The sequence below is a fragment of the Schistocerca piceifrons genome, chromosome 2, assembly GCF_021461385.2.
Source record: "Schistocerca piceifrons isolate TAMUIC-IGC-003096 chromosome 2, iqSchPice1.1, whole genome shotgun sequence".
Classification (NCBI taxonomy): Eukaryota; Metazoa; Arthropoda; class Insecta; order Orthoptera; family Acrididae; genus Schistocerca; species Schistocerca piceifrons.
The window spans coordinates 846,129,965-846,139,645 of record NC_060139.1 but is presented as its reverse complement, the minus strand read 5'-3'; the positions used below and the strand labels follow the sequence as shown (position 1 = coordinate 846,139,645).

General features: G+C 38.1%; 1 non-coding gene across 1 annotated transcript; it reads right to left on the bottom strand.

Moving 5' to 3' along the window:
- Window positions 1-1,151: 1,151 nt before the first annotated feature.
- Trnas-cga lies at window positions 1,152-1,226 on the bottom strand. Its single transcript has one exon. It is a non-coding gene; the product is annotated as a tRNA-Ser (tRNA).
- Between the last annotated feature and the right edge of the window lie 8,455 nt (window positions 1,227-9,681).

The following is a 9,681-nucleotide window of genomic DNA, read 5'->3' as shown; positions in this document are numbered from 1 at the left end:
TCCATACCGAAGAAATATTCTGATAAATCAAGGTTACATAATTTTCGCGTGCGTTCAACGTATTGATATCGTATTTCTTTTATTTTTATTTTTATATTTTTTATTTTTTTTACAGAGAAACTTTCAAGATTTATTTGTTTAACTATCTGAACGTATTCAAGATTGCTTTGGGTGGACAGTCACTGTTTAGTTTTGAAAAGTTGACCGGTATGACAAACTACAGCAACTGGAAATTCACGATGGAAATGTACCTGAAACATGAGGGACAATGGGACACAATTGCTAGCACTGACGAAGATGAGAAGAATGTACAGAAAGCATGATCGAAATTAAGTTTATCTGTAAATTCATCTGTGTATCCAAAACTTCGTGGAGCAAAGACTGCTAAAAAAGCATGGCAAAATTTATAATCTGCATTTGAAGATAAGAGTTTATCTAGTTATATTGGCCTGTTACAACGCTTAATGTATGTACGATTGGCTTCTGAGAAAAATATGGAAGCGTATTTGTCGAAAATTATGTCACTTGCTCAACAAATTCGAAGCATTGCTAAGAAAATGGACGATGATTTCGTAGCTGCAATTATGCTAAGTGGACTTCCAGCAGATTTCTATCCCTTGATTATGGAAATTGAGAATTCGGGTGTCAAGATTACTAGTGATTTAATAAGTCAGCGATTAATTCAAGAATCGACGAAACGTCAGTTTGCATCCACAAATGAGACCATAGATTCGACGCTGGCAGCTAGTAAGCAGGACACCAACACCAGAAGACGAATATCCAACGTGAAGTGCGAAATATCAAGCCTTTTAAGTGTTATAAATGTCAGAAACCTGGTCACAAGGCGAATGAGTGTAGAACAAAGAAGAAACCAAATAAATTTTCAAATTCTGCGGTTGCAGTGAGAACTGAAAACGAAACTGTGTTATTGGTTCTAACTGCATCTTCGCATCATAGTGATGGCTGATATGTGGATTTCGGGTGTTCACGACATATGATGAATCAAAGAGACTCGTTCAACACTTTCCAATCGATCACAGTTGCTAAAGTGACACTAGCAGATAATAGCAATCTTCAGGCTTCCAGAATGAGATTTTCACTCTGCAGAGGAGTGTGCGCTGATATGAAACTTCCTGGCAGATTAAAACTGTATGCCGGACCGAGACTCGAACTCGGGACCTTTGCCTTTCGCGGGCAAGTGCTCTACCGACTGAGCTACCCAAGCACGACTCACGCCCCGTCCTCACAGCTTTACTTCTGGCAGTATCTGGTCTCCTACCTTCCAAACTTCACAGAAGCTCTCCTGCGATCATGCAGAACTAGCACTCCTGAAAGAAAGGATATTGCGGAGACATGGCTTAGCCACAGCCTGGGGGATGTTTCCAGAATGAGATTTTCACTCTGCAGCGGAGTGTGCGCTGATATGAAACTTCCTGGCAGATTAAAACTGTGTGCAGGAGAGCTTCTGTAAAGTTTGGAAGGTAGGAGACGAGATACAGGCAGAAGTAAAGCTGTGAGGACGGGGTGTGAGTCCTGCTTGGGTAGCTCAGTCGGTAGAGCACTTGCCCGCGAAAGGCAAAGGTCCCGAGTTCGAGTCTCGGTCCGGCACACAGTTTTAATCTGCCAGGAAGTTTCTTAATTTTCAGGCTACTGGAGAAGGCGATGTTCATCTTCGAGTTACTTGTGACGACAAGAATAAACAGATAACTGCTAATGATGGTGCGTATGTTCCAAGCCTTGCTTACAACCTACTGTCGGTTAGTCAGATGACAAGACGTGGATTGTGTATATTGTTTGACAATGTGCCGTGCGGTGTATACAATAAAAGTGATGTAATTGTTTCTGGAACACCAGTAGCAACTGCAACTCAAATAAGTGGTATGTATCGATTACATGAAGTGCATCATTACGCAAATGTTGTAGAAATTGACAGTTATGAATTTTGGCATCGAAGATTTGGACATTTGAATCGTGTAAGCATGCATTTATTAAAAGAAAAAATTGCTGATGGACTGAACTGGACGAGCTTCACTTTAGATCCGTGTATTCCCTGCATAAAATGTAAACAATCTCGACAACCTTTTCCTAAAACATCAAGTAGAAGAGCAAAAGTTCTACTTGACATTGTGCGTTCTGATGTTTGTGTACCAATGAGCTTGGCTTCGTGAGCAGGCTCACGATATCTTCTCACTTTTACGGATGATCTGTCAAGAAAATATTTTGGTTATATGCTAAAATCAACAACAGAAGTCTGTGACACATTCACCGAATTCAAAGCACGAGTAGAAAATGAAACTGGTCGAAAAATCAAAATACTTCGAACAGACAGTGGAAAAGAGTTCGTCAATCGGCGCATGAAGTTATTTTTAAAGACTAATGGAATTCAACATGAAACAACAACTCCTTACTCGCCAGAACAGAATGTTGTTGCAGAACGCTTAAATTGGACAATCATTGAAAAAGCAAGAGCAATGTTAACAGATGCAGGTCTAAGTAGAAAATTTTGGGCTGAAGCTGTAAACACAGCAATTTATTTGAAGAATCGATCTTCAACAAAAGCTGTTAAGAATGTCACTCCTGAGGAATTGCGGAGTGGTATTTGTACATATACCAAAAGAAAAAAGGACTAAATTACAAGACAAATCTAAGGAACTTATCTTTGTTGGATATTGCGAAGATTCTAAAGCATATTGTCTGATTGATGCAATTTCACCAAAGGCGATTGTGAAAGCCCGTGATGTGCAATTCATCGAAAACTCAAAGTGCACTTGTAGAAACGGTATTCCAAACAGTAATCGTATGGACAGTCGTCAACTAGCGCCAGCACCTAACATCATTGAAGAGGCAACTGAACTGACACAACCTGCTGAAGCTGACAGAAATGCAGTTTATCTTGAATTAGCACAAAGTGACGCCGACAAAACAGTAAATAGCAACGTACATAGTCATACGGAAGTTGCGCAGCCAGAAATGCAACCAGAATTAAGAAAATCATCACGTGAAAGAAAACCAAATACTAAATATTTTGAAAGGGCACGGCAGATTTCCTTTCCCATCCTTCCCTAACCCGAGCTTGCGCTCCGTCTCTAATGACCTCGTTGTCGACGAGACGTTAAACACTAATCTCCTCCTCCTCCTCCTAAATATTTTAATGATGATTTTGCTTGTCTTGCTTGCATTTCTGAAGAAAATTCGTATGAAGAAACAATGAATTGTGATGACTGTGAAAAATGGAAGGAAGCCTTAGATAATGAATATAAATCTTTACTTGAAAATGAAACATGTATTTTGGCTGATTTACCACCAGGTAGGAAGGTAATTAATTATAAATGGGTGTTCAAGGTGAAAGAAACGTCAAATGGTGAAATTGAACGTTATAAGGCTCGTTTTGTAGCGAAAGGTTATTCCCAAATACCAGGAATAGACTTTGATGAAACGTTCTCGTCTGTTGTTCGTCATTCTTCACCTCGCATCCTGTTAGCTTTATCAGCTGAATTTGATATTGACATTGAACACATGGATGTTCAAACTGCATTCCTATATGGTGATCTCGATGAAGGAGTTTACATTCGTCAACGTGAAGGCTACGTGAAGAAGGGGGAGGAGATGGAGGTTTGTAAGCTGAAGAAGGCAATTTATGGTCTAAAACAGATGTCACGCGTCTGGAATACGAAATTAGATGTGACATTACATAAAATGAACCTAAAGAAGTCAGAATATGATTCTTGCATTTACTTCAGAATTGAGAAACAAAACAAACTCATTATAGCCGTTTATGTAGACGACTTGATCATTTTCTCTAATAGAAATAATAGGTGGAAGAAAGAATTGAAGAAAGGATTAATGAATCAATTTAAGATGAGAGAGCTTGGTGAATTTAGTTGGTGTTTTGGCACGAGAATAAAACGAAACAGGAAACAAGGGACGATTAGTATTGATCAAAGCAAATATGCAGCAAATATATTCAGGAAATTTGGTATGGAAGATTGCAGTCCGGTTGCATATCCATTTGAACCTGGTTCAAAGCTGCAAAAATGTGAAAATAAATTGACAGATGAGGAAAACCTTGTGTTACATCGCATTCCTTATCAGCAAGCCGTAGCATCACTATTGTATTTAGCTCAAAGCACAAGACCGGAGCCGGCCGCGGTGGCCGTGCGGTTCTGGCGCTGCAGTCCGGATCCGCGGGGCTGCTACGGTCGCAGGTTCGAATCCTGCCTCGGGCATGGGTGTATGTGATGTCCTTAGGTTAGTTAGGTTTAAGTAGTTCTAAGTTCTAGGGGACTTATGACCTAAGATGTTGAGTCCCATAGTGCTCAGAGTCATTTGAACCATTTTTTTTTTAACAAGACCGGACATTGCATATGCTGTGGGGGTTCTAAGCAGATTCAATTCTAATTATCGGAAAATCCACTGGGAAGCGGTCAAACGAATTATGCGATACATTAAAGGCACAGTCAACGTAGGACTAACTTTCCGAAAAAGTGGAACGACTGAAATTGAAGGTTTCTGTGGTGCTGATTATGCATCGGACCTTCATCAGCGGCTATCAACGGCCGGCTATATCTTCAAGTTAGCTGGGACAGCAGTTTCCTGGACTTCAAACCGACAAAAAACCGTCGCTCTATCAACTACAGAAGCTCAGTATATGGCTCAATCGGCAGCAGCGCTAGAAGCGGTATATCTTCAAGGAATTGTGTTTTATGCATAGTGAAAAACCAGTAAGTGCATGCTGTGATAATAGAGGTGCCATTGCACTGAGTCACAGTGGTTTGCATCACGCTCGAACAAAACACAATGACGTGAGGCACCTCTATATTCGTGAATTAATTAAAACAGGAAAATTCAGTGTGAAACCTGTAAATACCGATAAGAAGCAAGCTGATTTTTTGACAAAGGCACTGCCTAAAGGTAAACATCAGTGGTGCTGTCAAGCTGTGGGACTTTCAGAGTTCACGAATTGACATTTCGAGAACTTGTAGGGGTGTTGGGAACATTCATATTTTACTCTTTGATGTGATATATGTATGATAGTTTGTTTTCTCCTTGATCTTCGTTATGTACATCGCTGAATAAAGGGTCCCTAAAAATGTGTGTTCCTGGGAATATGGTGTATTGTGTATTTGATTAAAAGGTCAACTTTATGATCTCACAGAGGACTAATGAGAGTCAATATCTAATAAAATCACTGCTCATAGTACAATCGACATGTTCTTTAAGGATATTAAACAAACGAGTTGCTATGGGAACAGCGGCGCCAAAAGTGAATAACTAAACATTGTAGGCAATGTTTCGTGTCTGACATTAGTGCGACAACTTGGCATTCACGTGCCGTATCTGATATAGAAATGCACTTAAACACGAAAATGATTGGATATTATATATAAACTATACATTTTTAGAACCAGAAAGAATCACAAAATTTTATTAAATAAAAAAAATCCATTTCTTGCGCCCACATGACGTCCAGATCCACTTAAAGAAAATTGACACGTAATTATTGACAAAAAGAATGGTATAATTTTGAGATTGTTCAGAAGAAAAATCAAGTATTCAAACTGGCTTAAGTAACTACAAATATGAGTGAAAGCTGTGTAAAGTTCTCAATTAGAATTACAGGAAGGAAATTGTGTCCATGGTTGCTAAAACCGCAAAATTTTACAATTTGTGCAGTTGAATAATTCCTTCTGAAAAGAATCCACTGACGCAGTTCCTTATCTGAGATTGCTAAATTCTACAACGCTATGAGGTAGCTCGAATGAAAGAGTAAATTTTGAAGATTATTCAAGCAATGGTGCACTCAGAGAGTCGTCCTTAGATCATAAAAACTTTTCTGCTCTAAGCTTGCTGTACTGGTCATCGTTTCAAAGATCATAGAACAGCACTTTCAATATTCCAGAAAGAGGCAGCTTCTGCTATGCTGCGTTCTGTGAAATAAACATAGAGTAGGAATATCTATGGAGTGATCATTCGCATGCGTAGAACGGCTTTTTTGCCGCCAACATACGAGTCCAACTGTCATATGAATAATGAGTGTTTCAAGGTTTGTCCGCAAGAGCACTGCTGATTTTGAATTTTTCTCTAGAATAGACAGATAGCGCCCAAGAATTTCCGTAGTTTGTTCATCCGATTTATTAGTATCTTAAAAACTTGCATTCGATACCTGGGATGAAGTTGGCTTATAGTTTTAATAGATAAATGTAAGAGAATTTCGCTTGTTTGAGACAACTCTCGCAGCTCAGACGTTGCATGAGGAAACTGCTTTGTAATAGGAGAAGAAGAGATAGACACAGCAATTTTTTTTTAGGTTTTGTGTTGATTTGACTATCGGAAGAACGACATATTACATAAACTGTTCCAATTTTGTGCTGTTTCTTTAATTGACACTTTATTACTTCGCTATATGTCTATCATGACGAGTTCGTTTCGGCATTTTCAAGTAATCCTGCAATGATGATAAGATTTCTTTCGTAAAAATGTTCGATAAAAGTATGTTGCTTACATCTGTAGTACAATATAGAATTTATGGCTTACATATATATATTTATGCTTACTTGTTTTGCGTCTCAGGGTTTTGAAGTACCAAATATTACATATTGCATCCTTGAGTACTTTTTGATTACCTTCTCATGCTATCAGCCACGTTTATAATAGCATTTATATAGCACTTATATTTGTTTGACAGTTTTCTCCAGCAATGCTTATTATTCATGAGAATTTGGATGACAGGATTGTTCATTTATGACAATGTCTGTTGTGATGAGTTTCCTATATCTTTCACAGCTGTGGTAGTTGTTATTACAACTTATCGTTATATTAGGAAACTTCATTGACCTTTTTTGTTCTAATTCCATTGTAAATTTAATTTGAGGATGCCAGCCAGCTGTTTAATTGTTGATGTCATTGTCATCACCTTCTACCATCTACATATCTATGACAGTAAATAACTGTGTTTAAAAGGTGCGAATTCGAACTGAATAGTTTCTTTTCTAGTGTATTAATACATATATCTACAGTTGCGCTGGAAATTCAGTTGTCCACTGCTACTACATAAGTTTACTTGTAAATTTTATTTTCGCATTTAAAATAATTTTCTAGTGGAATCATTTCTAATAAGTTTATTATTTAGTGTGACTCAATGGTAGGTACCTTCCCATAGTGTATCAGGTTCCTCTTTATAATTTCTGTTGTTTCTGTTACTGGTATGTTTGTGTATAGGTTGCTTATATCAAACAAACTTTTCTTCCTGGGGAATTTTTATGTCTTTCATAGTGTGAACTAATGTCCTACAGTTTTCTAAAATGTAAATATAATTTGATCAGCAGCATATTCAGTTTGTTACTAAGAAAACAAGTAGGGCTGTCAGTGTAATAGGTTATTGAATAGATTGGAATTCTCTGTGAATTTGTGTGTAGGGGTGGGGTTCGGGAATTCATAATAATTATTTTCTCAATCTATCAATATTGCATTAAATTTTTTTATTGTTTGTCTGGCTTTTGCCTTAAATCCGTTAGAGGGATTGTGTTATACAGTTGTGATGCTTTTACCTTTAACATGAAATTCATGTTTCATATTTCATCCTGTAACATATCGGTAACTCACCACAACACAATTTACCATAAACGAACACTCCTGTCTTCCAAATTCGCATTCTACTCAAATAATTTCTAAATAGACTTCCAAATATCTAATATTTATGTTCTGTGATAGTAAATTTCTCTTTTTCAGAAACACTTTTCTTCATATTAACAGTCTGTACTTTGTGATCCCTGTGCATTGGCTATCATCAGTTTTTTTTTTTTTTTGTTGTATAAATAACCAAAGTCATCTACTACTTTAAGTCTCTCATTTGCTAATCAAATTCGTTATCATCACCTAATTTCATTCGACTACATTCAATTACCATAGTATTACTTTTGTTAATGTTCATCTTATAACCCCTTTGTATAATACCAATCTCTCTTCTCAACTGATCTTCCAAGTACTTTATAATATCATCGATAAACAACAATGACTTATTTCTTATCCCTAAACGCTAATGCCCTTTTCGTGTCCTTCCTTGGTTTCCTTCAGCGCTTGTTCAGCGTTCAGGTTGACTAACATGGCAGATTGGCAACAGCCTTGTCTTACTCCCTTCTCCGCTACACCTTCTCCTTTTCCCCTTTCATCTCATTAGACTCTTATAACTGCATTCTAACTGCTGCATAAATTTTAGGAATCTCATTGCTAACTATATTTATTCCTGTTACCTTCAGAATTTCTAAGAGAGTATTCCAGTTATTTTCATTTATGTAATTATAATTATATGTTTATTGCCATGTATATGATTCGTGCTACATAGTTCTTTCCAGGCAAATTTTTTCTTATTGGTGCTCCAGTTTTGACAAATTAGTGTATCATAGGCCACACAAAAATGAATGACAAGCATATATATTGGGACCATACTGACAGCGAAAAGGGCCATCTCTCCAGAGGCGTATGTCAGCAGCAGTTTGTAGGATCCATCCCTCAGTAGGCCCTGCAGGTCTGTGAAGGGCATCTTCAGCCGGTGGGTGGCCAGGGAGGCGGTGAGGGTGCCGCAATAGGCAGTGTAAACCACCATCGCAGACATCGACGCCACCAACAGAGAAGTCCGCACGCTGTCACGCCACTTCGTGTCACTACCCCCTCCACAACCTGTCACCCCATTGACAATCATAAGCAGTGTGAAGGCAAGCATAAAGTGTTTTAAGAAGATATGCTAGGACGTGAGACTTCCTGTTCATTGTTATAGTTTACTGAGTAATCATATTACTGTGTTAATTTAGGACAAAATTATGATAGCTAAGATCAAATGGGTATGATAGGTTCATGCATGGTAAGCAATTCGTGTTTCATGTGAGACTCCCAAAAATATAGCTCCTTCTTGGTCCATTCTGTATACTAAAGATGAACTGAGAGATCGAAGCAGTCATTGCGCAATTCTCTCGTCAATTAGACTGTGGCAGGCATTTCTGTACCCTACTGGTGTGTGATTCATTGTGGAGAAACTTTTTGTCGGAATTCACGTAATTAACTGGTTGTTGTTGTTGTTGTTGTTTTTATTCCTGAGTCTGGTTTGATGCAGCTCTCCATGCTACTCTATCCTCTGCAAGCTTCTTCATCTTCCAGTACCTACTGCAACCTACATCCTTCTGAATCTGTTTAGTGCATTCATCTCTTGATCTCGTTCTACGATTCTTACCCTCCACCCTGTCCTCCAATACTAAATTGGTGATCCCTTGATGCCTCAGAATATGCCCTACCAACCGATCCCTTCTTCTAGTTAAGTTGTGCCACAAATTTCTCTTCTCTCCAGTTCTATTCAATACCTCCTCATTAGTTATGTGATCTACCCAACTAATCTTCAGCAGTCTTATGTAGCACCAGATTTCGAAAGCTTCTATTCTCTTCTTGTCTAAACTATTTATCGTCCACGTTTCACTTCCATACATGGCCACACTCCATACAAATACTTTCAGAAACGACTTCCTGACATTTACATCTATAGTCGATGTTAACAAATTTTTCTTCTTCAGAAACGCTTTCCTTCCCATTGCCAGTCTACATTTTATATCCTCTCTACTTCGACCATCATCAGTTATTTTGCTCCCCAAATAGCAAAACCCTTTTACTACTTTAAGTGTCTCATTTCCTAATCTA